Below are 9,843 nucleotides of genomic sequence, written 5' to 3' on the forward strand. Positions count from 1 at the left end.
CAAGGCAGATATTTGTATTAATCTTGGTGACCAGGTGTTCGTGTCTTGTGATCATGCGGACACTCACCAGCTTCTTTAACCCCTGCGGGGTAATGCGCAGTCACAGTGTATGCCACTGTGCGGCAATCCACAGGCTGTTTCTGGGTCACGGTGATGTTTTAGGCAGCTTCTTTAACCCCTGCGGGGGTAATGCGCAGTCACAGTGTATGCCACTGTGCGGCAATCCACAGGCTGTTTCTGGGTCACGGTGACATTTAGGCATAAGAGAAGAAAGAGGAGATTCCATAGCGTAAAACCATAAAACACTCTTTATTGAACGCAGATGACAGAATGGTACTCATATTTAAGCAGTTTATAATAGGCAACCATGTGTCATCAAAACAGAAGAGCATCAGATATAAGTTGGTGATCCTCTGGGAGATGATGCAAAAGCGTCAAAATAGGCCACGTCCTACGCGTTTCGTCATAGGGACGTCAACTGGAGCGTGCCCCCTTTGCGTCACCTCCCCTCCTTTTATACTGTGCGATGTGCTGCATGCTTGCACACCGGAAACCTCAGGCGGCCATTTTCCCTTAGGTTTTTGCACGGCCATCTTGCATGTGGCATGTATCCGTTGCGCGGATACACCACTCATATTTCATTACTATTTGACTTGGGCCCTTAGAGTACCAAGTAGTTATATGCTGCAATGGATATTTTCAAATATCTAAACAATAGGAATATCAATCTCACTGAAGTCTTTAACCAGGAACATGTAGTCAATAAAAAAGATATGGATAGCTCAGACATACCATAGAAAAACAGATCAGAGTTTGGTGGGACATAGCCACGATAGAAATGTATATTACAGAGAAAATCACCCCTAGGAGGCCCAGGTGGGATGTCTCACCTAACGATGCGATTAATGAAAAAGGGCTAATGGAGGAATGGTATAAGTTCTTCAATGATAGCGAAATCGCATTACTACGCAAAATAGTGGTGCGAAGACAACACAAACTGAAGAACATCGAATCAGAAATATTACAAATAAGAGACCAATTATTACCATTCCATGAAACCAGAGAATATAAAGACAAAGAAAACAACTTACAAGAAGCAGCAAAGAAATATGATAAGGAAATACAATTAAAAAAACAAAAGAAATTTAAAAGAGACGTACTAGATTACAAAAATCAACAGGTATATAAGTGGCAGACCGATGAAACGTATATGGAAGAAGACCTGAATATCTCAATGGTAGATGACACTAATGAGAGCATAACGGAAGAAGACGCAACCATATGGCAAGAAACAGAACCTGTACCAGTAAGAAGTATGAGAGAACCACTAGGGCAGACACCGACATATGAGTATAGAAGAGGAGGATACAGTCCAGAAAGAAGAAACCATAGACAACAAGATATACATGGAAATAGAACACATGCAAATGCTCCAACACCAAGAACGCCTAGGTATAGGAATAGGTATTCACCTTTAAGGCGTGAACAAGATTACACACCATATAGAGAACCCCAATACAGGAGGGGTTTTTTTCCCAGGGAATACAGGAGACCCCCGGCCCCCAGAAGAAGACCATTTCTACACAGGGAAGACAGAAACCCTCAAGGTTGGAAACCCTTCAGATTCCCAGAAAGGAACCGAAACAACAGATACCCCTACAGGGGGTGGAACCCAAGAAGTACCCGAGACACAGAAGCGGGAATGAGGAACAGAGCACCAGAAGAAATGCAATGGGAAGAGAGAATGGACCAAGAATACAGAATGCAGAGAGGAGGAAGAGAAAACGGACCAGAGGAAAGAGAGGAGGGGCAAAGAAAAAGAAGGCGAGAGTATTAGGTGGCGGTATCTTCAACTTAAGCGAAGCAACCTTCAACGAAGAAGAAATGAAGACACTTGACCTGGGACTTAAGTATGCTCCAGAAAAATGCCTGGACCCTTTTGAAGCATATATCGATCTGCAAAAATTCATTAGAAAATTAAACATAAGGACATTTTTTGCAATGAAAGGAGAAAATAAATTACTCACGGAAAAAGAAGCCCCAATTTATAAGCACTCGCAGTTGAAGAACAACTCCGTATTCAATCCCAATACTCAACAGAATGAAAGCCTTACAACTTTTAAAAAGATGGTGGAACAAGATATAAGAAAGCTAAAACCAAAGAAGGTAAAAGCAAAAATCTGGAAGACCATCAAAGAAATAGAAAAAAAGAAAAATATCGTCATACGTCCGGCGGACAAGGGCGGTGGACTTGTTATCCTAAACAAAAAGGATTATGAATCAGAAATTGAGAAACTGCTAGCTATTCCTAACACATACAAAAAGCTAAGGGGCAACCCGAAGGCAGAATATAAGAAGAAGCTCAAAGCTTATATACAGAAAGGAGAGAAAAAAGGAATCCTGAATAAAAAAGAAGCAAAATTTCTATTACCTGAAGCAGCCAAGACCCCCGTAATATATTATGTCCCAAAAATCCATAAGAACCAATTTAACCCCCCAGGTAGACCCATAATAAGTGGGATTGATGGCCTATTCTCTAGACTGGGGGCATATTTGGACAGCTATTTGCAACCGTTGGTAACCGGAGGGAAATCCTACCTGAAAGACAGTAAACAGCTGATTAAGGAGTTAAAAAATTTCAACATAAAGGAGGAAGACATACTTGTGACTATTGACATCAACTCCCTATACACTAACATCAAACAATCAGATGGCCTTAGCGGAGCAGAATGGGCATTACACCAACAAACCAATATGAAAGAAGAACAAATAAAATACGTATTAGAAGGTTTAAAGTTAGCCATGAGCCATAACTACTTCTGGCATAAGGGAGACTTCTACTCGCAAGAGAAGGGAGTGGGCATGGGGGCTAAGCATGCCCCCAGTGTAGCCAACCTGCTCCTTAACAAATGGGAAGAAGAACAAATTTATAGTACCAATAAGCCAAATATGAAGCTATATAGACGATATATAGATGACATCGTTGTAGTATGGGGAGGCACAGAAGAAGAACTACAAGTATTTCTCAAAGAAATTAACCATAACATCTACGGTTTAACTTTCTCTGGTAACTGGAGTAAACAAGACATAAGCTACCTCGACCTCCAGATATACAAAGAAAACGGGCAGCTTAATACAAAAACGTTCTTCAAGAATACAGACAGAAAAGGCTACATACCAACAAGTAGCTGCCATCACCCGAAGTGGATAGGTAACATCCCAAAGGGGCAATTGATGCGAATACGCAGAAATTGCAGTAGCATCACTGATTTTGAGGAACAAGCCGACGTCTTAATCAACAGGTTCACCGATAAAGGATATAAAAGAAGGGACCTATTATTATTGAAACAAAAAGTGAAAAGTATGGATAGAAACGGGCTGATAGAAGGAACACAAAATTCACGTAAACAAGAAAAGAATAGAAATATAGGCTTTGCTTTCCTGACAGGATACAACAGGCAATATAAAACTATGGAATCAATCATTAAAAAATATTGGCCAATTCTCCAATCAGATCAGATTCTTAAACCAATATTACCAAACAAACCTATTTTTATTTACAGGAAGGCCCCAACCCTTAGGAACAAACTAGTGCACAATGCCCTTGACCCCCCAAAACAAATTAAAATAGGGAATAACCTTAGAGGCTTTTACAAATGTGGTAAATGTTTACCATGTAGAGTAAGTAAGAAAACAAGTAAAAAGACAACTAAATTTAGGTCGACATCTAATGGAAATGAATATACCATCAGGGACCTGATCACGTGCAATAATACACACGTCACTTATGTATTAGAATGCCCGTGTCGGAAACAGTACGTGGGGCGTACAACTAGAAAATTGCACATAAGGATCAGAGAACACATTACAAATATAAAAAACGGGTTTAAAAAGCACAGTGTATCCAGAGACTTTAGAGACCACCACAACAGTGACCCCTCAGGCCTTGTTTTTTATGCTATTGACAAAATCAAAGGGCACTGGAGGGGCGACAACAAGAAAATTAAAGTGTCGCAAAACGAAACTAGATGGATTTTCCAGCTAGACACACTACAACCAGCAGGAATGAATATAGATGTCGACCTAAATTGTTTTCTCACTAACTATTAGTACTACCAGTAAACTACCACTATTAGTAAGCTTAATCTTTTTTGACGTGAAAAATAAAAAAGGTTCCTGACGTATGACATTAATTTTAGGCTCCATGATGACACAAACACCATCTTCCCTCAGTCTCCTTGCCACCCCTCTTATTTTATCCCCCTTTTTATCATTTTTATTTTAATTTTATTAAAAAATTTTATTAATTTTTTTATTAATTTTTTTCATATTTAGTTATTTTTTTATTTTACAATATTGCATGTACATAGTGACATGCAATTTATTTTTAGTACTTTGGAGCAATAAATATTAAACATTTCTATGTATATGTATTTTAAATTTTATATTTTATATTTCTATGTATAATTCGTCAGGTATACTTAATTATACTGTGCGAATAATTAATACTGCCTCTGCCTATGATGATTCTTTACGGGTTTATTTTCCATCTTGATAGAGTAAATCTGTGGCTCAGAGTGACACACACACACTCGAACGGAGAAGTTTCTTCGTACGGGGTCACCGTATAATCCAAATATACCCCGCACATTCTACAAGAAAATGGCCGCAGACTCAGGCATGTTAAATAACCTATAGCCTACATAGATCTTGCAGAACCTACAAGAAAATGGCCGCGGACTTCAGCCTGCAAAATAGCATATACCTATCAATTGCTCTATTGGGCTTCGGTCTGCAAAATCTCTCACAAAATGGCCACGGATTTCCCTTTGTTCTATTTCCTGTTTTTACAACACTAGGGATATTCCACTAAAGGTTTATACACATGGCTCCGGTCTGCAATAGCCACATGCAAGATGGCCGCGCAAAAACCTAAGGGAAAATGGCCGCCGGAGGTTTCCGGTGTGCAAGCATGCAGCACATCGCACAGTATAAAAGGAGGGGAGGTGACGCAAAGGGGGCACGGTCCAGTTGACGTCCCTATGATGAAACGCGTAGGGCGTGGCCTATTTTGATGCTTTTGCATCATCTCCCAGAGGATCACCAACTTATATCTGATGCTCTTCTGTTTTGATGACACATGGTTGCCTATTATAAACTGCTTAAATGTGAGTACCATTCTGTCATCTGCGTTCAATAAAGAGTGTTTTATGGTTTTACGCTATGGAATCTCCTCTTTCTTCTCTTATGCCTAAACGTCACCGTGACCCAGAAACAGCCTGTGGATTGCCGCACAGTGGCATACACTGTAACTGCGCATTACCCCCGCAGGGGTTAAAGAAGCTGCCTAAAACATCACCGTGACCCAGAAACAGCCTGTGGATTGCCGCACAGTGGCATACACTGTGACTGCGCATTACCCCCCCAGGGGTTAAAGAAGCTGGTGAGTGTCTGCATGATCACAAGACACGAGCACCTGGTCACCAAGATTAATACAAATATCTGCCTTGTTTTACAAAGATGTCAAGTTTTTCACTTAAGTTGCACTGAGCACTAGTCACGATTTAACCTATGCAATTATTCACCAATGTTATGTTTGTCAAAGACTTTTAAATCAATCACTATATAGGGTTTTTATGCGGATGGAATAGTTTTGGCTAAAGTCATTTTTTGATTTAATCCCCTGTCCCTTTTCCCCCCTCCCCCAATTCAAAGGGGGCCAACCTAGCCGTTAAATTTGCTATATGCGATTTTGTTTATAATTTATATGCGACTTTACATGTGGGATTTGGCTACACACAACTTACAAAGTATTTTTTAAACTAGGACAACGTTACACCTACACACTCCAAAGGGGGTCACTTTGCTGTTTTATGTTTGGTTTTATTTTCGTTGATTTTTTTTTTTGCAATTTTGGTCTATACTTTATATGCGACTTTACATATAGGATTTTGCTACACACGATTTACCAAGTATTTCTATGAATTAGGACAGCGCCACACCCACACATTAACCCTTCACTTTCCTGGTTCTTATTTCACTTCACTGCCTTTCCTCCTTTTGTCCTCCTTTTTTTTACTCCTTTTCCTCAATTATTTTCCCTCTTTCTCTTTCCCGTTCTTTCCTCTCCCTATGCTTCCTCCCTTTCCTGTTTGGTTTTCCTATCTTCCGTCCACCCCTCCTTCTTGTGCCTTCTATTCCTCCCCCTTCCCTTTTTCTTCCCCCCTCCCCCTCATCTCTCCTTTTCCATACTTTCGTCACCTCCCTTACTTTATCTTTTCACCTTTGCCTTGCGGTTTGTTTTTTGTGGTGTTCATTGATGGTTTGTTTTTTTCTTCACCTTTTGCACTTCTTTCACCTCCACCCACGGATGGAACCACCATCTACTTCTTCTCTCAACACTTCTGGCCACTCACTACCCCTACCCCAAACCCCCCCCCTTTTTTCTTACCATTTCACTGGTACTTCCCTTCCCCTTCCCCCACTCACCACTACCTCCCTTTCCATTACCTCACTGGCACATGCCTTCCTTCTCCCCCACTCACTCCCACCCAATTCCCCCCCCCCCTCCCTTTTCCCCATTTTTGATTGGTTGAAACTTTGGCATACTCACCTTATATACCTCATTCCACTCAGACTCCAGCCCCCGACTTCCGACTCCAGCCCTCCCCCAGTCATCGCGGGAGGCTTCGCTGGGTACGCCTTGTGTGCTAACCGCACTGGGACTTGGGTAAGCAGCTACTCATTGTCAAAAACCCCCCTCTTTTCCTTCCCTTTATTGAACTGTGCATTTTTTCATATGGATATTGTCATTGATTATGTATTTACTTGCAGATGTATTTCCTGATGAAGCAGTTCATCCCGTGAAACTAGTAGAAGTTCTATGCATGACCAAGTCACCCTTGTTTTAACTCTATTGTTTTGTTTCTTGTATTAATAAAATTTTCTGTAAATTTTTACAATTGTCTGTACATTCTAATTATATGTTCTATATTGCACCGTAATAGTCCACTTGCCTCTTTGCCTTTGGTGAACCTTGATAGGGGACTTGGTTCCGAAAAATCTCTAGTCTACTGTAACAGGTTGACTACACTGTTCATTTTCTAGTGAAATTACTGCAGTGTTGTCACCCTGTGGAATATAAATATGATTTTAATGTATATATATATATATATATATATATATATATATATATATACAGTATCTCACAAAAATGAGTACACCCCTCACGTTTTTACAATACTTTCCGAATGCACTGTATGCACCTCTACCAATAAAGTGGTTCTCAACAGTCACTTTTGCTGGACAGCTTGGCCTGTATGTAAATATGCAAAAAAATAAAAGTAATGGCATGTTAAAAATAAAAACTATGATTTTACAAACTGAAGACTATAATTACAAGTATTATTCATATACAATTAAATGTGGAGGGAAATAAAAGTAATCGCATGTTAAAAAAAACATAAAACAATGATTTCACAAACTGAAGACTATAATTACAAGTATTATTCATATGCAATTAACAAAATATTTTTTATCAGCTATAGTGGGCCTTCAAGACAAGACTATTGACCAACATAAGCATCTATTGCAAGGAGTTTGGGCTTGTAGGCTGTAATTTGATCTTTGCATATTGAGCACCACATGGTCCAGACTACAGAGCTATGGACAACTGTTGCCAGAAAACAAAAGTTTATGCACAATTACCTCTTATGCCGCGTACACACGAGCGTAATTTCCGACAGAAAAAGTCAGATGAGAGCTTTTCATCATATATTCTGACTGTGTGTATGCCCCATTGTTCTTTTTATGTCGAAAATTCAGACGGACTTAGATAGAGAACATGTTCTATATTTTTCCGACGGAACAAATTACTATCAGGAAAACCGCTCGTCTGTATCCTGTTCCGACGTACCAAAAATGACGCATGCTTTGAAGCAAGTACGAGACATTGTACGTTTTGTCCCTTCATACGCGTTGTATGTCAACGCGTTCTTGGCGGTCGGAATTTGGTGTGACCGTGTGTACGCAAGACAGCTTGAGTGGAATTCCGTCAGAAAAACCTTCAGAGTTTATTCCGACAGCAAAACCGATCGTGTGTACAGGGTATTAGTGTCTGCTATTCAGCAGTTGTGTTCACTTCACAAGGTTGAGAAATATTTATTGTGACTGAGGGGTGGATTGGAGAGTAGTTTGACAGCTCTTCTGGAAAGTAGCTTTGATTAAATGATAAAAACAATATCCTGGAAAAAAAGACAATGTTGACAAATCTGTATTTATTTTGATCGTGTTAGTGTTTTATATTAAAGATCCTCACGTTTCCATAGAGGTGTAACCAATCAGCAGGGAAATGTTCATTCCGTTTACTGTTATTATGTCATTAAATAAATTCCTGAATTTGCCTCCGCCTTTTTAGTTATGCGAGGAATGTTGTGAGATGACTCTTGTTTATCATTAAGTTGAACCAATTGCCTAATGATTGTGGGGATCACTTGTAGGAGAAAACACTAAGATGTACTGTATATATGCTAATTTATTTTACATAGAGAATTGTTGTAGGGAGGCAGTGACACATTCTGGAAATACTGGTTTGCAATGTGTGCCTTTCCCAAATGAGTTGCTTTATAAGCATTAGATACATAAATGTGTCCTTTTTGTATAGTTATTTATTTCTTTACATTAGCCTCTTTATTAACTCCCTTTGCTATAACTCTGGCCATTCTAGGGGGGAAGGCTGTTCATTATTATTATCAATTATTTGTCTTACACCCCAAAACTGACATGGAAGTGTTTTGCTATTGTTTGTTGAGTAGGTGTTTGAAAGTATCTTTGCTACCTGCAGGACCAACACTGATGGTTGTTTGCAGCCATATGACCGCCTCTACAATATCTATAGAAGAGCTGTCCTCCTGCTGCTGAGAAGGGCAACCAAACTGATAAGAGGCATGGAGGAGCTCAGCTATGAGGAAAGATTATAGGAACTGAATTTATTCACTCTTGAGAAGAGGAGATTAAGGGGGGACATGATCAACATGTATAAATATATAAGGGGTCCATATAGTGAACTTGGTGTTGAGTTATTCACTTTACGGTCAACACAGAGGACAAGGGGGCACTCTTTACGTCTAGAGGAAAAGAAATTTCATCTCCAAGTACGGAAAGGTTTCTTCACAGTAAGAGCTGTGAAAATGTGGAATAGACTCCCTCCAGACGTGGTTCTGGCTAGCTCAGTAGATTGCTTTAAGAAAGGCCTGGATTTGTTCCTAAATGTAACTGGGTACTAACATTTATAGGTAAAGTTGATCCAGGGAAAATCTCATTACCTCTTGGGGGTCAGGAAGGAATTTTTTCCCCTGCTGTAGCAAATTGGATCATGCTTTTCTGGGGGGTTTTTTTGCCTTCCTCTGGATCAACTGTGGGTATGGGAATGGGTATATGGGATTGTATGATATTTTTTATTTTATTTATTTATTTATTTTTTTATGGTTGAACTGGATGGACTTGTGTCTTTTTTCAACCTGACTAACTATGTAACTATGCTGTCTGTCAAATAGTGTTAGTTGGGGACCTCGGCCTGAGCCGCGCTGTGTATGTCATGGACACACACAGCTCAGCTTGGGATTGAGCCTGCACGTCGGCCCTCAGAGCAAGCCCACAGACACAGAAGAGGAGAAGTCAAGACTGCTGCAGGGGACCCCAGAAGAAAAGTTTTGGCTACTTTGTGCAATACCATAGCACAGAGCAGGTGAGTATAGCATGTTTAATATTTTAGTTTCAAAATTGTCTTTACAAGCGCATTAAATATGTTCTGAAGCTGTGTATTTGAAGAGTACGATTTTCCAA

General features: G+C 39.9%; 1 long non-coding RNA gene across 1 annotated transcript; it reads left to right on the plus strand.

Moving 5' to 3' along the window:
- The first annotated feature begins 5,233 nt into the window (after window positions 1-5,233).
- Window positions 5,234-8,338, plus strand: LOC141105419 (uncharacterized). The gene is made up of 3 exons (XR_012235595.1): window positions 5,234-5,443; window positions 6,637-6,730; window positions 6,835-8,338. It is a non-coding gene; the product is annotated as an uncharacterized lncRNA (long non-coding RNA).
- The last annotated feature ends 1,505 nt before the right edge of the window (window positions 8,339-9,843 follow it).

Source organism: Aquarana catesbeiana, linkage group LG01, assembly GCF_042186555.1.
Source record: "Aquarana catesbeiana isolate 2022-GZ linkage group LG01, ASM4218655v1, whole genome shotgun sequence".
Taxonomy (NCBI): domain Eukaryota; kingdom Metazoa; phylum Chordata; class Amphibia; order Anura; family Ranidae; genus Aquarana; species Aquarana catesbeiana.